Here is a 19,771-nt window from a genome sequence, read left to right on the forward strand (position 1 = left end):
GCTATGTGGGTCAACCGGCTGGCGCCCGTCTGCATTCTTTGCGTCAGTCTGTTTGCGTCTGTCTCACATACAACTAATCCGAATGTGTTGTTGGATATCCCCCTTGTCACATAGTCGCGAATTTTGGTCATTCTTTTTCTATATGTCGCATGTGTGTTTGAATTGTGCCTACCTTGCTTGACTCACTGCCGGAGCAAAAATAAATCGGCTCTGGTGACTGAACTTTTAAGCTTTTTTGTACAAAAAAAGGTCAGTGCATCGTGTTAAACCTGCTTTCGGTGACAGTCATTGCATGAGGGGGGGGCTGTCATGCACCCCTCACCCAAGGCTTTTTAGGATACCTCTCCGGCAGGCTGTACAATCACCTTCAAACCGGCGCACCGGCGGACCTCGGGCGGCTCGCGCAGCGTCTCCGGGCGGACCTGCGGCGGGTGGTGCGTCGTCTCGGGGCGCACCTCCGGCGGCTGGTACGGCGTCTATGGGTGTATATCCGGCGGCTGGTGCGGCGTCCCGGAACGGACCTCAGGCGGCTGGTACGGCGTCTAGGGGTGTATATCCGGCGGCTGGTGCGCCATGCTCCAGCAGGCCATCGACCCGGGCGACTGAACCCCACGCGGCCGCGCGGCCGCGGCCCAGCGAGAGCCGCCACACTGTCAGAGAACGGCAGCACCGAGCGAGACGGCGCGTCACGGACAGAGAACCATTTGCGTCTTCTGGTGACTGATGAAATGGTGGGCACTCGTACGAAGCAAGATGGAAATTTGCCGAACGGGACGTGCCGCATAGTTTTGCCAATGCCGGGCTCCCCCGCTGTTGGGTTGATCAGGTTTGAAGCAAACCACTGCACGTTGGCGCCGCCTGTTCATGTGCAAGAGAAAGCGTTGGAAATGTCCTGCCATATTTCCTAAACAATATACACGTAGCCCTGAAAAAATCACCTGGACAAATGACATCCAAAGCATTTGCTAATCCGAAAACCATTTGAACTATTTTGTAGCAATCTTTATAGGAGGCGTGCACCAAAATGCAATTGATGGTGCAGCGTCAAACACCTAACTGCAGATTGAAGCTGTATTTCAGGCCGTAATCATGGCATTGGAAGAAAATGGGTGCAGAGCATCGTAATGAAGTTGGTACCTGAGAATAACATATAACTCACTTCGGAGCTATTGACAAATATAATCTCATTTGCATCGAATGACGAACTGCCACGTCGAACCGTAATGAAAAAGATGCAGGCTTCTTCGGTTCAATTGTTCCAGCTCGGTTCCGAACGACAGCAGTTCTCTTTAGAAAGCACATTCGCCAGCCTACGTAAGTTTTGTATGCATTGCATTTAGCCCATAAGACCAGTAGATTGCTGAGTATGGTGAAATGTCCACACTACAATCGTTGAGTACGTAAACTGCATAAACTACAACCGAACAACAAACAAAGCCTCAGAGGAAAAGTGGGAGATGAATTAAAAGTGGGAAGCATTGGAATGAAGGTGTAAGGGATTGCAACACACACTCGTGCTGCCCGGTTGCCCTTGGTGTGGGCGGGGATCGAGGCGCATTCGAGGGCAAGGTCATGGCGCTATCCGGTAAGGTTAGCGACTTGACGGATTCCTTAGTGGGACATTCGTCCTCCCTATTCACTGCCGTCCTTATGCACGATTTGTTTGATGTCGAGCTGCATTAGCCACTTCGCTGCTCCCGTGAGCCGAAACAGAACACAATGGTCGCCATCAGCGTGGGTGGAGAAGGCGACGCAGTCGGGCCGGGCCATGCACATATGCTGGTAGCGACAGCCGCCTCCGTCAGTAGGGAGCACGGCGTAGGTCGGTTCCCTCCTTCAAGTATGGAGTACGGCGTAGGTCGGCTCCTTCCCACCAGAAGGGAGCACGGCGTATTCCGGCTTCCTCCCTCCATTAGGGAGCACGGCGTAGGCCGGCTCCCTCCCTCCGGTAGGGAGTACGGCGTAGACCGGCCCCCTCCCTCCAGTAGGGCGCACGGCGTAGGCCGGCTCCCTCCCTCCAGTAAGGAGCACGGCGTAGGCAAAACCCTCCAGGACATCACCGACCAGAGAGAGCTGATACGGATCACGATGGAGGTGGTTAAGCTTTACCATCACCAGGCAGATGGCGAACAGCGCCGTCAGCAGGTTCAACAGGGCGAGAGGAATGGCCACCTCCTGCTGCCATCTTCACCGGCAAACTGTGCAGGAGTGCCGAAGACTCGCCCGGCGCGGCCATGTGGATCATGCGGTGCCGGTAGCTTCGATTAACCCTTTGCAGTGCAGTGCTATTGTTCTGTCAATGATACTGGCCTGTGCGATTAAGCTTAAACTGTAGAGACGGCTGACAAAGCTCGGACTTAATAGTGGAGCTCTGGATGAATGGCTGTGCAGGAACGAGTGAGTGCTCTTCATTGGTGTGCGCGATGGCAGGCCTCAAATCTAGCGCGTAAGGTTAACACACGCTCGGGTGGGGGGTCAAATTGACCTCCCCCCCCCCCCCCCCCCCCCACCCGAGCGAAGGGTGTCTAGCGGCCCACCCGGGCGCATGTTAAATCACGCATCTTTTTAGAGCAAAGTGGTACATTATGTATTGTTAATGCCCATGTCTGGCTAAAAGCTTTAAACGTATAAGGAGCAAGCTCATTAAAGGCCAAGCAGATTGCAGTCGAATTACGGCAGTTACGGCAATTACGGCTGCAGCACGTACATGAAACAAGCGCATCAATGGGCTTAAAGTGGTCTTGGGCCCGCCAGCAAGACTCAAGGCGTTTATAGACGCGGTGTGCTAAAATAAATTAATACGCGAGACACTACCCGTCCAACGACACGACATAGGTACTCGAACTACTTGCACGTGCGGTTTTAGCCAGTTGGCATCCTGCCCACGATGAAACCTGCCTGAACAAGGGGGCGCGTTGGTTGGTTGGCACTTTGCCACCTTGCGACACACAAAGAACTCGATCAGCCGGAGGCTCGGACGTGGGGCGGAGGCCATACATGGACGCGGCTGCCGTGTACGCCGGGCCTCCCACCCACTCAGTTTACGACGCCCTTACCGTAGCGAGGCCGCTCTCGTTCGGCCGCCTCAGCGCGGCGCGCTGGCGGTTCAGAGCTCCCGTCCAAAACAAACCACGCGTCTGACGAGCACTGCCGGTGCCGGTCACAGACGACGCCTTTGTGGCGTCACGAAACTTTTACAGCATGGTACATTCATGGCTGAAATGAATTCCTCACAACTTTTCTCGGAAGACATCAGCGACATCAGCGTGCGCATCATGTATTAAGAAGATGGCATGCGTTGAAGCTGCGAGGAAGCGTTCACATCCTACTTGAAATTGTCCTCCGTCTCCCATCTACGCAACATCTACGGCGGCATAGTCTTACAAATCACAGCAGCACGCCCGTTCGTTATAACACAAACCGCCGGTAAAATCAAAAGCCAGGGTTCGTGCCGTTCTCCCTGCATACCGCCACCTCAGTCAAAATCAGGCCAGGTGACGTCGGTCGGCCGGCAGCCCGCCAGATGGCAGCATCGTCTGACGCCGCATCTCTTCGTGCACTTGGAGCACAAGGTGGGGAACACTGTCGGTGCCGGCAACGGTTTTAGAGCCGGGGTTGTTGGTGGAGGGTGCTGCACGGTGGGCATCTTCGTCCCAAGCATCGACGCGCTCTGGAGATAGAGGTGACGGCTTTACCCGCAGACCGCACCGAGAGGCGCGACTTGTTCGACGTTTAGGTGGGAAGAAAGATCGAGTCGGCACAAGTCCAACCCTCTTATCCTCTATCTTGCCTCATCCTGCATCCTCGCGATGCCCCGCTTGTTTAGGGCAGGCTGCATGCGTCAGTCACGAGTGGGCGGAGAGCCCGTGGGAAAGGGGGCCCCGACCGAGCATCCATCGCACCTATTCTCTATCTTGCTTCAATATGCGTCCTCGCGGCGCCCCACTTGTGCAGGGCGGGCTGCATGCGCCAGCCACGAAAAGGCTGACAGACCCCCAGCAGGCGCCTCGCGACCGGGTGCTCAGCGCATACCCCGAGCGGGGTCCCTGCGCCGGCAAAGCTCGTCGGTTGGCCACACAGGTGTATGCGCGGCTGCCCCACCGTTAACTATTTTTTCTTCATCCCATAGCCCTAAAATGATCATCTGGTCGAAAGAGCTCTAATCCAACCAACCAAACATCCGACTAACCGATTGAGTTGGGGTGGGAAATCCTTGTGCATGAAAAAATTGGAAGCCTAGTAGCACGTTGACAGAGGTATGTTTTAAACTCGGGGATGAGTGGCTAATAGGACCCCCCCCCCCCCCAAATGACACTTAACATCTATAGGGATTCTGTAAGTTCAATAGACGTCACTCCACAACAGTAACGCAGCAGGTTGCAGACACTCGTGAAAAGCAAACATTACGACGCTTTCAGGTCATGGCCTTACCATTGCCGAGTGCAGAACGACTGCGAGAACCTGGAGCCACCCAAGGAGACGCATCCTCGCCTCGAACGCCTCGGCGCCGTGCCGCGCTTGCTGCCCAGAGCGCTCGCCTCGCGCTGCCAGCCGCCGCCTGCCAGCGCTGCAGCCCGTCTGACAGTGGCGCACTGCTGCAGCGGTCTGAACTGCGCCGCTGGGCGCCCTCCCACAGTGCCACCTACCGACGCGGCGTCTGCGCGGCCAGGCGCCGCTTTAGCACCAGGAGGTCCAATCGCAGCAGGACCTGGGCCGTGCCGGAGACATTATTCTGCAGTGCTATCTATGAGCCGGCAATGGGGTTTCCCCACCATCACCGCTGGACGGCGGCCTCGTGAGACCCAGCCAAGGCTGCAGACACAACGCTCGGCCGGAACGCGAGCGGAGAGGCCTACATCGTGACCCGTGACCGTAACCTGAATCCTCGCTGGAAGTGTTCCGAGGTGAACGTCACGCTTTTGACGCAAATAAAGGAGGCACCCTTCATCAGCAGAAGCTCTGAGACTGCCGCACTGGGATTCGCGTATGTTCGGGATCTGCTGCTCGTGAAAGCTACGCCGCGCAGCGTGTTCCACCTCTCTAGTAAGCGGACACCTGGAAGCGTTGAGTCTACATGTCTGATTGCCATTCTGACTGCATTAACGTATGCAAAAACGCTCCGTACGCAAGGTTGCATTGATGGCATTGCGTGCAATACAGCCACCGGCTATAGGCTGGAAAACGGCTGGAAATCCAACGGCTGGAAACCAGCCACCGGCTACCTGTTGGCGGCTACCGTAATTGTATTGGTGATTTGTATTATTTTTAATCAATTGATTATTCGTAATTGTAACAACTGAGTGCGAAGTCTGCAAGTAAGTTCCCGTTTTGCTGATGCCAGCTAGACGACCTCCTCCCCCTCACTTGCACCCACCTGAAACGACCACAAAACCAGGATGTAATTACAAAATTGCCAGAGGTGAGGCAACAGTCAGAACCTTCAGAGAAACAGTTACAACACGGCACGTGGTGGAACTAGACAGAATTTCGTCTCTGAAACATGTCAGCTTCTTTTGACAGGCCGGCACGGCATCCCGTCTGCCAGCGGCGCACTGCCACAGCCGCCTAAACTGCGCGGCTGGGCAGTGACATCATCATCCACCTGACGCTCTCACCCACCCAGATTACGCTGCCGGCTGAGAATTGGACGCTACGTGTTGGATGCGAGAGATTCGTTGTAAAACTGGTGCAGTATAGCATAGGCATGGGCATCATTTGCACAGACATTATGGAAGTGCGTACCAAGTAATTGCCAGATCAGGTCGGAAAATAAACATCTGAAAACTCCTTGATATTAGCAAAACACTGAACTTCGGCTGCCGGTTTGCAGAGGTTTGCACTGGTTTGATGAGCAAGCAGTTTTCATGCTGAGCTATGGACCTCAGCTATGCCAGGAAGTGCTGGTTTAACGACGTTATAGGGCAAACATTGGTTACATAGACAGTGCTGGACGCCTCAAGCTGTGCTTATGATCACATCCTCGGCTCGAAACACCCGTCAGCATAATTATGGATGTTTTCTCTGCAACGTCGTTTTATTAGTACCCCATAGTCTATTAAAGGTCGATAACTGAGCATGAGAACTTTGAGCAAACAATATCTGTAATTCCTATAACGAGCAGTCCATTTAAAGAAAAGACGGGAAAATAGAACCCATTTTCCAGGTTTATCATCAAAAATAAAAAGAACAACACAATAGTTTGCAGCTGCACGGTTCATACCCAGAGCATTCTCAATGCGCTTTCTGCACCCTCATCGACAGGGTGCAGAGAATGTCTCACGACAGCTACCTGCACGCCTCCCAAAAGATGATCCCTGCAACGAACCCGATGGTAGCCTTTGCCTCCTGAACCGTGCAAAACTCGATGGCAGCTTTTACCTCCCGAACCGTGCAAAACTCGATGGCAGCCTTTGCCTCCTGAATCGTGCAACACCTGTTTCTGTACACGTTGCCTTTCAGGTATCCGCGCAAGCAGAAATCTGGTGGGCTGATGTCAGTGGAGGAAGGCGATCACTCGTGTTGCATGCGTTAGAAGATGATGCGATTTTCGACACGCGCTTGGAATCCATTTCTAGTTCCTGACAAGGTGCGTGGGGTCGCACCGTTTTGTTTAAACCACTGGCCTTCTCTTGATGCCTTCACTTTCCCGAAGCCTCTCCACATATTCTCCAGAGCCTCACAATGGCTGCCGGTGTTCACAGGAGCTGTATTTCGATCCTCCTCGAGCCAAGATTTCTCATTCGATCCACGGCTGCTAATTTGATCAAGGTTACCGACGCTGTACACTTCTCTCCGTGAAGAAGCTTTTGAAACATTTCTCTCGGTGGTGATGATGCCCAGAACACCGCATCCATTCTGCTGACTTGTCCATGGAGGAAAATGCTCCGTTCCTGAGAATCAGAAGATCTTCAAGATGTCAGTGTAGCTGGCCGCATGGTCCTTGCGAACCAGTCACACACCTGCATGCTCTTGTGCAGGTCCCCGCCAGAAGAGGCATGCTTGACCTGAATGCAACAAGGGAGCCATTTCAAGTCCGGACGCGTGACCCACCACAATGAGCTGGACGAAACACCGAGATCTTGTTAGTATCGGCTAAGGAAATGCTGGGGACTCTTCTCCAAGGGAGCATCAGCCGTCAGCTTTTAGCGTTTCGAACTGTTCCCGCGATAGGGAGTTGCATTTGAAATTGAGCTGAGCCCGTCTCTTGGCAGTCACTACTGATTTGACTCGAAGGAAAACTTCGTCGATTCGCCACCTTTGGTTGATGCACAGCGGTACGTCGCTCGCTGATCAAAATCAGCTCAAGATTAGACACAAAAGAATCTTTGAACTGCACTTTTATCCACATAAAGATCACATGCATCTGCAAATGCGCTTCTTTTATTGAAGGCCTTTTCGACACACTTGTTTCTCAACCATATAGTGCAAGCATGACAGAACATGGCGTAGGTCTCAGAAAGAGCCATCACTTGGTTACAGGTCTGGGCGCGGCAGGTTGTGGGCAACCGCGTTCGGACGGCAATCTGGGTGACCTGGGCCCAACACGAACATGCCCTTGGAGCAGGTCATCTATTGGATGATCACGTACATAGCCGCGTTATCGCCGTCCACCTTCAGGAACTGGATCTTGCCGCCCGTGTGGTCGAGCCCCATCACGATGTCGGTGGGCGTCAGCGTAATGCGCCCACCGATCCCCCCCCCCCCCCGTGCTCGAGGCTCCTCCCCACAGGTGAAGCAGACTCAGGCGGTGGCGGCGGCGTCCTCCGGCATCGACGCCGTCGGATCGAACAGGTGCACCTCGCAGCCGCGCGCCAGTATCTGCCGCTCGAGGCTCCAGTCGGCGCCGACGCCGACCGAGTAGACGAGGCAGCCGGCGGCGACGGGCGCCAGCGGCGCTTCGAAGCAGACCGACTTGCTGCCGACGGCGCGCAGGTCGCCGCAGCTGGACGTCGCCGTCTCCAGACAGTCGGAGACGAAGCGGTGCATCTGGTGATCCCTCCCCGTGATCAGAGGGACATCTGGCGATTCCGCTCCGCGATCAGAGGGACATCTGACGATCTCGCTCCGTAACCAGAGGGACATCTGGCGATCCCGCTCCGCGATCAAGGGTACGATGATGCTCAGTTGGCGTAGATTTCGGAGGCGGCCACTGCTCCGTGGCGCAATTGTTGAAGCTTGAGTCGTGCATAAAACATTGTTGACGCGATTCAGCCAACGATTACATTACTTTATCACTTCTCAATGCAAAGATTGGTTCATCCAAAATGGGGAGCTGATGCTATGACAGAGCGTTGCTAGTAATTCCCTCGTGAATATCAAGTCGCTGTTTAGAGATGAAATGTGGTAGGAATAGAATAATTGCAGAACTCAGCAATACCTCCGATGTATGCTTCTAGCAGTTCCGAATGAGTAGCTCCGACGGATGAAAAGCCAGGATCCCGCTCATGAACGCTAAGGCCATCCCCTCCAGAAAACCTGACGATAAACTTGCATTATCACCCAGCACGTCCAAACATGCAACAAGCGAACGAATCGATTTCATGTCAGCACAATGAGGTCTGGAAACTCCCCTACATTTCCAGCTTGGTGAGCTCACTGCATAGCGGTGACGTCAGTGGGTGGCCGGGGTGTACCAAGCACCACAAGGCAACACCCTGTCTCCACAAGGCCGCTTAGCCCGATCATCGCTGCCAACGACGCCACGGATGCTCCATTAAGAGACCAGCATTGACCCTGGATCAGGGTCGTCCGCTGGCCCAACTCCAACGGGTGCCGCAGACACGCGACGTCGGGGACGGTGGACACAGCAGACGGGCGGACCAACGGCGGACAGTGGGTGCAGCGGCCGGCAGGCAGCGAAGACAGCGGACACTGGGGTCACAAGCGGCTTTTTGTCGACTCGTGAGAGCTTCACATTCACTTGCGACTGTTCTTGGTTGCCTGGAAGCCCAAAAATGTCCAATCGTGTCGCGTTTCCTGAAAAATCTGCGTCTGCTCGGCCGGCTTAGAGCCCCTTTGGAACCTATGGACTCATTCGGGACTCTGACGGGACGGGACGGGACTATGGACACGTGGTTCAGCTCATGACCTAAAGCGACAGGTTTCCTAGTGAGCCGGCTCAGCCCACGACTCACCCAGAAACCATCGAAGCATCAGCTGATACATGATTCAGCTTGAATCAAACACAAGCCTGCCTCTGGGAACCCCAAGAGAATTCACCTGTCTCTGAGAGCCTCAGGGTAATTTACCTGTCTCTGAGAGCCTCAAAAGATTGTACATACCTCTGAGAGTCCAAAAGAGCTTACCTGCCTCTGAAAGCCCCAAGAGAGTTTATCTTCCTCTGAGAGCTCCAAGAGAGTTGACCTTCCTCTGAGAAATCCAAGAGAGTTTACCGTCCTCTGAGAGTCCCAAAAGAGTTTACCTGCCTCTGAAAGCCCCAAGAGAGTTTACCTTCCTCTGAGAGCTCCAAGAGAGTTTACCTTCCTCTGAGAAACCCAAGAGAGTTTACCTTCCTCCTGGAGCCCCAAGAGAGTTTACCATGCCTTATATTGCACTTGTGTCTGAAATGGCGCTCTTATGCAGGCCAAAGCGGGCACCCCCAGCCTCCCACAAATGCTCCGTACCTGGGGGCATGCTTCCCATGCCGGAAAGCCGTCTAGGAACCGAATCGGATGCCGCCTGGCGAAGGTAACGTCAATCACCACCTTGACGTCGCTCGTCAGATGGCAGTGCATGGCGCGTTAACGTGCCGGGCGGGCGGCGGGGAGAAACCCGATACGGCGAGAGCTCGTCATCAGCTGACGACCGCGGCCACCCCCCACCCCCACCCGATGGTAGGGGGATCCTTAATGCTGGTTCTGCCGCGACTTTGGGCCTTTAAAGAAGCCAGATCTTAACGGGTAAACGGGCAGGCTGGCAAGGTGTCACGATTAAGTGCTTGCTAAAACAGTGTGACTGACAGAAGCGCGACGACAGTAGTTGTACGCAGAACTACGTCCGCAAAAACGTTTACATATCAACTTATAGACGACAATGTGCTCTGCTGTCAGTACTGATAAGCGTTACCAGTGCTAAAAACTCATACTTAATCGACCTATTTCCGCCATAGCTTCATCTGCAAAATATTATAGTCTTTACCCCATGCGACGATGCCTCTGCTGCCAATACTTAACGCAACATTAATGCCACACGGTAAAGTGCATGCATCAAAAACTTATAATCGTTGTTGCTCCTACCGCAGAATCAACAAGTTATAGTCGTTGTTACTTCTACTGCAAAACGCGTCCTCTGCTTATGCGCGGCATTAGTGCTACACGACACACTCCGTCCTCAAAAATGATGCGCGTCAGAGAATCTCCCAAGGTCAAACGTCACCAAAATCCTGGAGGAGCCTACAAATGAGAGCAATTGGGCGAGCTACATCAGACTAGAACTGGCCACGCCATGGTGTTGCAACATGCATGTAGCAACATTGCTTCTACCGCAGTGACTCCTACTGCCTACTAGGGGCGTAGTTTCGCAAAATAAGTTGGAGAAGGGGCTGAACAAGGAAAAATGGTGAAAACTGCCGCAAGAATATGCAAACGAACGCATCTGTCCTTGGATTTCGCCAAATTTTCTCTCAAACTTGGGAGGCTGGAGCCCAGGTCGTGGGGAATTCAGCCCCCCCCCCCCCCGCCCACCGAATGCTCCTGCTGCCTATGTTCGTAATTTCAATGCATGTCAACGCGATAAAATAATGTCACATAAGGAATTATTAGCTGTTCGTATCGCCACCACCAGCGTTTTATTGCAGAATTGTCCACTAGCTTGTTTCCTCCCAGTGGGAAAATCATTTTTTCGCCCCTGCTGGGCATCTACGTCCTCGGCCATCCTCGACTATTTTGACGTAGCTCGCGATTTTGTCCGATTTCATTCTGCCTGCTATGCTGAGCTACCTCACAGTTCAATGACTGGGACTGGAGCTGAAGTGGCAAAGATCAGGACCTTTAAGTTCGGTAATTGGGACTGGAGCTGAAGTAGCAAAGATCATGCCCTTTAACACGCGCTCGGGCGGGGTTCAAATTGCCCCCCTCCCCCCAAAGGTTTTCCAGAATGGTTTCCGAAGGGCGCGACGTAGCCGCGCCAAATTTTGCATAGCTGTAGACAATTGAATACCGGATCTTTTGGTGAAAAATTCACATGCATGTTGAAAGGTCGCTGACCTATGGCAGGTGAGAGTCAGACCATGGTTTCAGCGAAGCCAATTTCTAGGGAATCGTTTAAGTTTAATCTGATGCAACAACGGAGTGTCAGACGAAGCCATACATCTCTGAAATGCTTTCTCAGACCCCCCCCCCAAAAAAAAACAGTTGAATGAGCAAATCGCATTGACCTTTCGATCAGGTATGAATGTTAGACCAAGGTCGAAACTACGTTGTTTTATTACTCTAGGGCTTGCTGTGTGGATAGCTTCTGGTGCTCATTTCGAATTTTTGATAGAAGGAACCGCATTTTACCTCTTCCATGGACTTCTTAGAGTTCAGAATAGGTCACTGACCTTAAATGGCCAATGTCAACGTTTGGTTCTTAGGAGCATACTGCCTAGAGTAATATTTGTCGTTATTTAAATGCAAAACTCAGAGCGGTCTTTCACGATTTTAGTCACCATGACCTTAAAAAGGTCAATCAAGTTCACTGACCCTAAACGAGCATGTGACGTTTTGCTTAGAATGAGTTATCTAGGTTCTGAGGGCACTTTGGAGACCAACCTGGAATTTGACCCTGTTTAATCTTATTTCACCGTAAGGTCATGACCTCAACCTTTCACGTAAGTGAGTTCACGTACAGGTCAACATACCCTACGACATTGGTGTCTCTAGCTCTCATAGTTCTTGATATCTCGGGGGTCAAATTGACCCCCCCCCCCCCCCACCCAGGCGAAGGGTATCCAGCCAGCCACCCGGGCGCGTGTTTAGTTCGATTATTGGGAGTAGAGCTGAAGTGGCAAAGGTCACGCCCTTTAAGTTCAAAAGTTGGGCATGGAGCTGAAATGGCAAATATCGCGCCCTTTATACAGTGTGACGGGCCGAGCGTGACGACCTGATGTGCTTGCCGTAATGTCCGTTGCGCTGCGCGACTTCCGCCGAGGCTTCGGTGTCTGGGACGCCGTTTTATTCGAGAGTTAAGAAGTATGTAATTCCATTTTCCACCTAGCAAAAAAGAGTAGTTTGGTTTCAGCAAGCGGTGTCAGCGGTTACGGAGACGTTTTTTAACCCGCGCCCTGCCGGGGCCCAACCTCCCTCCCACGGTTTTGAGCCGAGTTAAAAAAAAATTAACGCTCTTGGCGACGCAAATTTCCAGGACCTGTTCATGCATCAATTTGGCATCCTTTGTACAAGGTTGAAGTCTGATCTATAAAGGTCTGTCTTGACCTAGGTCCGGGCAGAGTGGTCAATTTATAAAAAATGACCACACAAAACTTGTTTGTGCTTCATATATCATTGCTCAAACGTTCTATGGTAGTAGAACATGATGATACCTACAGTTTGTCCATTTCAAATTTTTCGTAACTGATGAAGCTAGTGACCTGAAGCGTGGTAAATTTTTGCTGGTTTTCGTAAATAATGCGAATTTGTACGCATTTTGTGTGGTTTTGGCACTTGTATTTCAGAAAAATAGCACGAACTCCCACACATAAAACCATCATATGACCACATGGTACATGATATTGACTTAGGTCATGACCTACCTCTATGGATGCCTCCTGCAAGGCACATGCTGAGCTCAAAGTAGGCAGCCTAATCCTGTTGCGATATTGTAATGCATAATGAAGTCCCAATAGGCCACTAGAGAACATGCAAGGTTATAAGAGGTCATCCAAGGTTCCGTTGACAGTAACGGGGAGGCTAGATGGACGAATGCAACGCGTGAAACCACCTCTAAATCGTGTTTGTGAAACTGATGGCGTATGATTTCATGTACCAACGGGCCTGTTCTCAGTTTGTTACAAATACGTTGCCAGGCGTCGGTATTAAGGGCGCGCTTGGCCAGGAGATAATCTCGGCAAATTATTCGGAATTATTCGGGAAAAAATTTCGGAATGGCGTTCCCGCTGCTGATGCGGAAACTTATTCCAGATAACTTCTCGTAGTGAGGGAGAATCCCGGAGAATTTTCAGAGCATGGTCAGGAGGGAGAATCTGCTTTTACTGTGCATAGCTATGATCGTTGGCTGTGGATGACGCATGGGAGGCTAATCTGGGGGATAATTTCCGGACCGGCCGAGTGTAAATGGGGATCTTTGCGAATGATTATCGGAGAGATAATCGTTCGTTGAATGATTTTCCCTCGACCGAGCGCACCCAACATATAGCATAGCTATGCGATCTTGAGTGCCTGTAGAATGACAGCGCATTTTTTCTGACCGCAGAAAAACGTTGCACTGATCGTTTAGAGCTACTTGGCACTATTTCTTTTAAAGTTGGATGTTAATGAATATGAGCTAAGCTGACTCCAGCTAACCTTTAGGTCAGCCTGAAATGATGTTTATGTGCTTGGAATACTTTTTCCTACAGCTATACATAATAGAATAAACTCAGAAGCACATTTTGAAAGAAAAAACGAAGTATCATTCTTGTAAGCTGATTATATACTAATTTTGAACAGTGACCCGACTTGACATAACCCTTTTAAAGGAACAAAAATGGTCGGAATGGACTCCCTAAGTCTTAATGATCACTTTCGTGCCCCCAATATCCGGCTTGATGTGTCAGCGTATGTTTTGACTGCATCCATCAGGACGACCGTTTCCTTTCCGTGACCTCCGGTAACCTCATATTTAACCTAAGGTCTAAACTTTGGTGTGCATTTGCATGATTTATTCTTTTATTTCTTCAAGGGTAAGATCGTCATAACGCTATCCTTGTTTTTCTCGTGCGACGTCTGAAAGCTGGAGATCTTAGGGGGTGCAACTTCCCCCGCCGAGTGCGGTTGTCTCAACCTCCGGTCGGGCTCAGGTTAAGCCCACAAAGTCAACCTCCCCCGCCGGGTGCGGTTGTCTCAACCTCCGGTCGGGCTCAGGTTAAGCCCACAAAGTCAACCTCCCCCGCCGGGTGCGGTCGTCTCAACCTCCGCCCGGGCGCGGGTTAAGCCTTCAAAGTCAACCTCCCCCGCCGGGTGCGGTCGTCTCAACCTCCGACCGGGCGCGGGTTAAGCCTTCAAAGTCAACTTTCCCCGGCCGGGTGCGGTTGTCTCAACCTCCGGCCGTCCGCAGGTTAAGCCTGCAAAGCTGACCACTTGGCTTCAGACGTAATCACTGCCAGTCACTGAAAAGTCTCACAGCAGCATACCAAGACGGCAGTGCCCGACCTAGCATGCGACATGGCCAGATACATGGCATCACGAGTGAGATCGTGCTGTAATCGTGTTCGGGATGAGACAGGCCAGAACAGCACAACACCTTGGAAGCTCCAGCACAACAATAGCGAAAGAGTCAGACCAAAGGACTGTTCGGAGGACAGCGCAGAGTTTGGACACGGGACAGGAAAGTAGACGGAAAAAAGAGATCAGAAGTCGGAGCGGGACTGAAAGCACGGAGGGCTCCCCGCCTTCTGTCCCGGCCTACGAAGTGGTTACAACACAGGGCAAGGCAAGACAGTACAGCACAACAAATGGCACAGGGCGGGGCATCGGGCAGGGAAGGACCAATGACCAGGCAGGATCGAGAAAAGAGCAGTGCAGGGGACAAAACGGATACGGGCACAACACAGGACAGGGGGCGGGATGTGGAGAACGGTGATGCAGTATAGAGGACGGGGCACGGCACAAAACAGGGAGGTATGGAGACAAAGTGTTTGGGGCATAGAAGAGGGCAGAACCGGCGCAAATTCAGAAGGAAAAATAAGTCAGGGCCCGTGTACCCTCATCCTGCCCTCTCTCCCCGCACGCCTCCCTAGGTTTGTTCCGCCTCGTCTTGTCCTCTCTCCGTTCTGTTGCGTGTAGTGCCGTGCCGTGCCGTGCCGTGCCGTGCCGTGCCGTGACGTACTGGCTGTCCCGTCACGTAAATACTGTAGCGTGATTAGCATTGCGTATAAGTAAGGAACGTGTGCATTTTTGCAGCAAAACTAATGACGGTAGTTACTTTTGAAGTGCAAATTTTGCCGCATAGCACTAATGCCATAATGTCCTACGTCGTAATTTCATGTGTTACATGTTAATGTTTGATGTGATGTGCGTCGCATCCCCGAGAGACAGCGGTCAAGCAGAGGTGCATTTCATCAGTCAATGAGGCGACTGTGCCCTTGCTTTTAGACACACACGCAGTATAACCTCGCTCGCCGCCCGCTAGCCAAAAGCAGAGTTTTACAGCGTCCTGGCGCCCCTGGCCCTGGCACCCCTGGCCCTGGCACCCCTGGCCCTGGTACCCCTGGCCCTGGTACCCCTGGCCCTGGCACCCCTGGCCCTGGCGCCCCTGGCCCTGGCACCCCTGGCCCTGGCACCCCTGGCCCTGGTACCCCTGGCCCTGGTACCCCTGGCCCTGGTACCCCTGGCCCTGGCACCCCTGGCCCTGGTACCCCTGGCCCTGGCACCCCTGGCCCTGGCGCCCCTGGCCCTGGCACCCCTGGCCCTGGCACCCCTGGCCCTGGCACCCCTGGCCCTGGTACCCCTGGCCCTGGTACCCCTGGCCCTGGTACCCCTGGCCCTGGTACCCCTGGGGTGGTCGGAGAGCCGGCACCTCAGGAAACGGGCGGCGCGGCGCCGGGCAACAGTCCGGTCGCTGCCGGCGCGTCCCAGCAGGCCAGCCGGGCAGGAACCCATCAGTATGTTAATGCCATGTAAACGATGATGTAATAATATGCCATAACTGATGCCATCTGTTACAAAGCCAGCTTTTACATGACTGGAATGAACAAGGGGTGTCTGACACGGGTCGGCATAAGTGTCTTCGAGATCGCCTGCTGGGCGCCGGCAGTGTGGTGGTTCAGGCGTCTGCGTTAACCACTGCGCGCCTGGGAATCCAAGGAACGGGACTCGATTCCCCGTGGTGCCCGCCCTTCCTGCCAGGGTGAGAGGCAGGTGACGCCATATAGCATCAGCAGCTGGGTGCGTCGTAAAGCCTCAATGGCAACAACGAGGTCACCTATTTCCTTTCACCGAGACGAGTCTCTGCCATCCAGTGGTGTTGTCGTTTTGACTGACACCAGCTATGGTTGATGTCAGCACAGTGGTAGGTCAGAAAATGGCATTGTTAAGTAAGCAAACTATAACCACAGGGACCTTACCTTGCGTTGGTAGAATACCTTAACTCAGTTTGTCTTTTGGTTCAGCATGCCTTGGCTAAATTAGCTAGGTCACAGACATGACATGAGCTCCACACAAAATTCTTACAGCATACGTGAAATACAAGATATTAAAGACTTTGAGCGCTAGCGCAAGCCGTTCTCCAGTTTCTCCCGAAACGGTCAAGGGGTGCCATTTTCTCGCACTGAATTACCCCTCGTCCGTGCGAGAATCAAAAGACACAGCAAAGGTCTATCACCTGATCCCATCAGAAGCTATAAAATCATAGCCATTGTCAGAAGAAAGGCACATAAGCACAAGCACAAAGCACAAGGCACAAGGAACAGCACATATCCCGACACAGACGCAAGCCCCGGTATCACTGGTTATCAAACAGGAGCCCGAGGATTTTAACGCAGATCTTGACTGTGACCAGTCCAGTTTTGACTGTAACCAGACCAGTCCAAAACTAACAGTCCGCTGTCAGGCACAGCATTGTGTTCTCTCAAATGGTAGCGCCGTCGACAGGACGGTCGGGTGTTCCCCTGCCACTCATGTTTTTTTTTTTTCACGGCTGGTAGCTGCTGTCGCTGCGCCCGTGTCGTACCGGCCAGTCGGTCAGTACGGGCGGTGCGGAAGTCGCTTTCACTGCGCCGAGGGTGAGAGGCACTCCAGGCCCGGCCGGTCGCGCCGGTCGGGGATCTCGAGGCTTGGGGGATGTCAGAGGCCTCTGTGGCTTATTGTGACGGGCCAGATGAGAGCACGCACTGTTTTGTGACGGGCCAGATGAAAACACGCACTGTTTTATGACCGGTTAGATGAGAGAGAGCGCACGTCGTATTATGACCGGTCAGATGAGAGAGTACACGCCGTGTCAGGACGGGTCAGATGACAGAGTACACGCCGTATCAGGACGGGTCAGATTACAGAGTATCTGTCATCTGTCTCTGTCCCAGCCGTGTCGGTGAACGTCCGTGTCGCAAACGGTCTCTAGTAGATTGAGTTACCACGAACAGCTTCAACAGTCGCGAAGAAGACATTTTGCTCCCGATGAGTGTTTTACCATAAACCGCATGAAAAACGAATGCCTCACTTATATAAGAATATGTACGTCATTCAAAATATGTCAACCTAGCGGACACCAGAGGAGTTTGGTTTCAGATCATGCAAAAGCCCCACCAGTAACACAAAAACCTCATCGCCTCAAACAATTTCGTTTTGCCCTGGTTGATAGCCCAGGGGGAGACTGACGCTGACCACCTTACCGCACACCGTAGCAACGACTTCTGTTTGCAGGTTTGGAGGACCTTTGCATGTGAAATTCTATCGATATGCTTCTTTGAACGATCCGTGCGTGTTTTTTAGTTGCATATACTGTGTTTTTTTTATGGATGTCCAACAATTCACTTAACTTTTAATACCTCTAGAGCTTCTCAACCTGCATAGAATATTTGTAGTTATAATGGTCAAGGTGGCTCTTCTGCAAAGTAAAAAACGCCGTCCTAAATGGCTCATCCTTATTCCTGGGGGTAAGCAAAGATTCAAAATACTGAGTGCCGCCAACAAAACCGTTATTTAGCACCGCAATATCGCCTAGCCTGCCCCTCACAGTATACTGAAGGGCGCTAACCCAACCTAAGAACTTTCAAAATGTAAAGCTCTATTGGACGCCGTCTTCCATTATCATTCTTATTTCACCGGAGATAATTTAGGTGGCAGGCACGCCAGGGAAGGCAGAAGAGAATCCTGCACTTCAAGTTCTAGAGGGCCCTGGCACGGATCACGACGCCAATAGAACGGACTTCCCCGCTAGTGGCCGTCCCTAACTTCTCTTTATCTAATGACCATCTCCAACTTCTCTATATCTAATGGTCATCCCAACCTCTCCACACACCATGGTTTTCCGGCACAAACTTGGCCGTTTAAGAATACTCAGGGAGACAGCTGTGCGGTGGTCAGGTCCTGTACGCGCGAAGCCAGTTCGTCGGTAGTATTCGCGGAGACAAGTCGCGTTCCAAAGAGACTCCTAAGCCAGGTAAGTACTTTTTCGCAGTGAGCGGGTGGACCGTCACGCGGCAGCCACTCCCATCGGGGGGGGGGGGGGGAGAGGGCTCTGCCGTCTGCTCAGGCGTCGTCAGAAATTCTGGAGGACGGCTTTGGGACGCTCCCCTGCAACAGTCGTCGTTTGACCACGCTCATCTTCGGACCAGAATAGACCAGAGATTTTAATTTTGTCCACGACAAACCATGCATTGTGTCAGCTCATCGCACCCCATGCAAGCCATGCGGCACATCTACTGCCGTGCATCGGACTTTGAAGACAGTGGTCGTGTAGAGTTCTTCCTCAGAAGATACAGTTCTTCTGGTTGGCGTGCCCTTCCAGATAAAAATGAGCCCATCGAAACGCTCAGTCCACTTAATGAAGTACGAGTTCACTTCCATATTTCCTTGCAATTGCCGTTGTAACGCTTGAACTGGTGTTAAAAAACTGCACGGTAGGGAACCAAGACTTCATGCTCTAAGACTTAGTTGTAAAAGTGATTCACTCGGACTTGGAGTCAGCTGCTGTAAGAAGGCATGACTCTGGACTCGGCCTAGACATCAGGCCAGCAGAAATCATTTTGGAACTCCAGCAACTGGAGTGAGGCGCAATACCTACATCCAACACACAGATATGGCATAAGTAGAAAACTTCTCCTCTTGGATGTACTCTAGGTTTAGCACATTCTGCTGTCAATTCAGAGCATGTATTGGATTCACCGTTCGACTTCGTACGCATGTTATAGCATCGTATTTTTACCGCATCGTATTTTAACGTACCTCTTCATCGTATCGGATTCTGCAGTATCATATTTTACAGTCCATTTCGTAATGTCGTATTTTACAGTAAAGTAATGAAACAAACCCCAGATAATGAGAGTTGTAACGGGTTCAGGCCTTCAAAACCCACCCCGGTGATGGTTTTCGAGCAAACAAATGTACATGCTCGCAATTTTCAAGCACACACGCATGTGAACTTTGCTTTCTGCATTATGTTGCTTACCACGTCCCTAACTACTGCCACGCAATTCGTGCTCCATTTGTGGGGAATGTCGACTGCACACCTGAACTGATGTCATGTCACACCCATGCGTCCTTCATGTTTCTGTTCTGCGATACACGACCTCAGTCAAGAAGAGCAGCGCAACTACGGCAGAAGGCGTGGCAGGAGACCGCCAGCATCTCAGACACGCACGAGTCTCCAGCCTGCGCCGCGGCAGCAGCATCGCAAACGACGCCGTCCTAGCGCGCGTGGACCACCCTCCCTCCGGAGCTCGGACCATCCTCCCTCCGGAGCTCGGACCACCCTCCCTCCGGAGCTCGGACCACCCTCCCTCCGGAGCTCGGACCGCCCTTCCTCCGGAGCTCGGGTCACGCTCCCCCGTGGCGGAGCGCCGGGCCTCGGGAAAGTCCCGCCGCGGCACGGGGCGGCGACCGAGTGGAAGAGTCAGAAGTCAGTTGTGTGGCGACCG

General features: G+C 52.5%; 1 long non-coding RNA gene across 1 annotated transcript; it reads right to left on the reverse strand.

The window, feature by feature from the left end:
* Positions 1–3,264: 3,264 nt before the first annotated feature.
* LOC119099475 (uncharacterized) lies at positions 3,265–4,597 on the reverse strand. Its single transcript, XR_005094377.1, has 2 exons — positions 4,432–4,597; positions 3,265–3,670 (listed from the first exon to the last, which is right to left on the reverse strand). It is a non-coding gene; the product is annotated as an uncharacterized LOC119099475 (long non-coding RNA).
* Between the last annotated feature and the right edge of the window lie 15,174 nt (positions 4,598–19,771).

Source organism: Pollicipes pollicipes, unplaced genomic scaffold (genome assembly GCF_011947565.3).
Source record: "Pollicipes pollicipes isolate AB1234 unplaced genomic scaffold, Ppol_2.1 Scaffold_4740;HRSCAF=5597_pilon_pilon_pilon, whole genome shotgun sequence".
Taxonomy (NCBI): domain Eukaryota; kingdom Metazoa; phylum Arthropoda; class Thecostraca; order Pollicipedomorpha; family Pollicipedidae; genus Pollicipes; species Pollicipes pollicipes.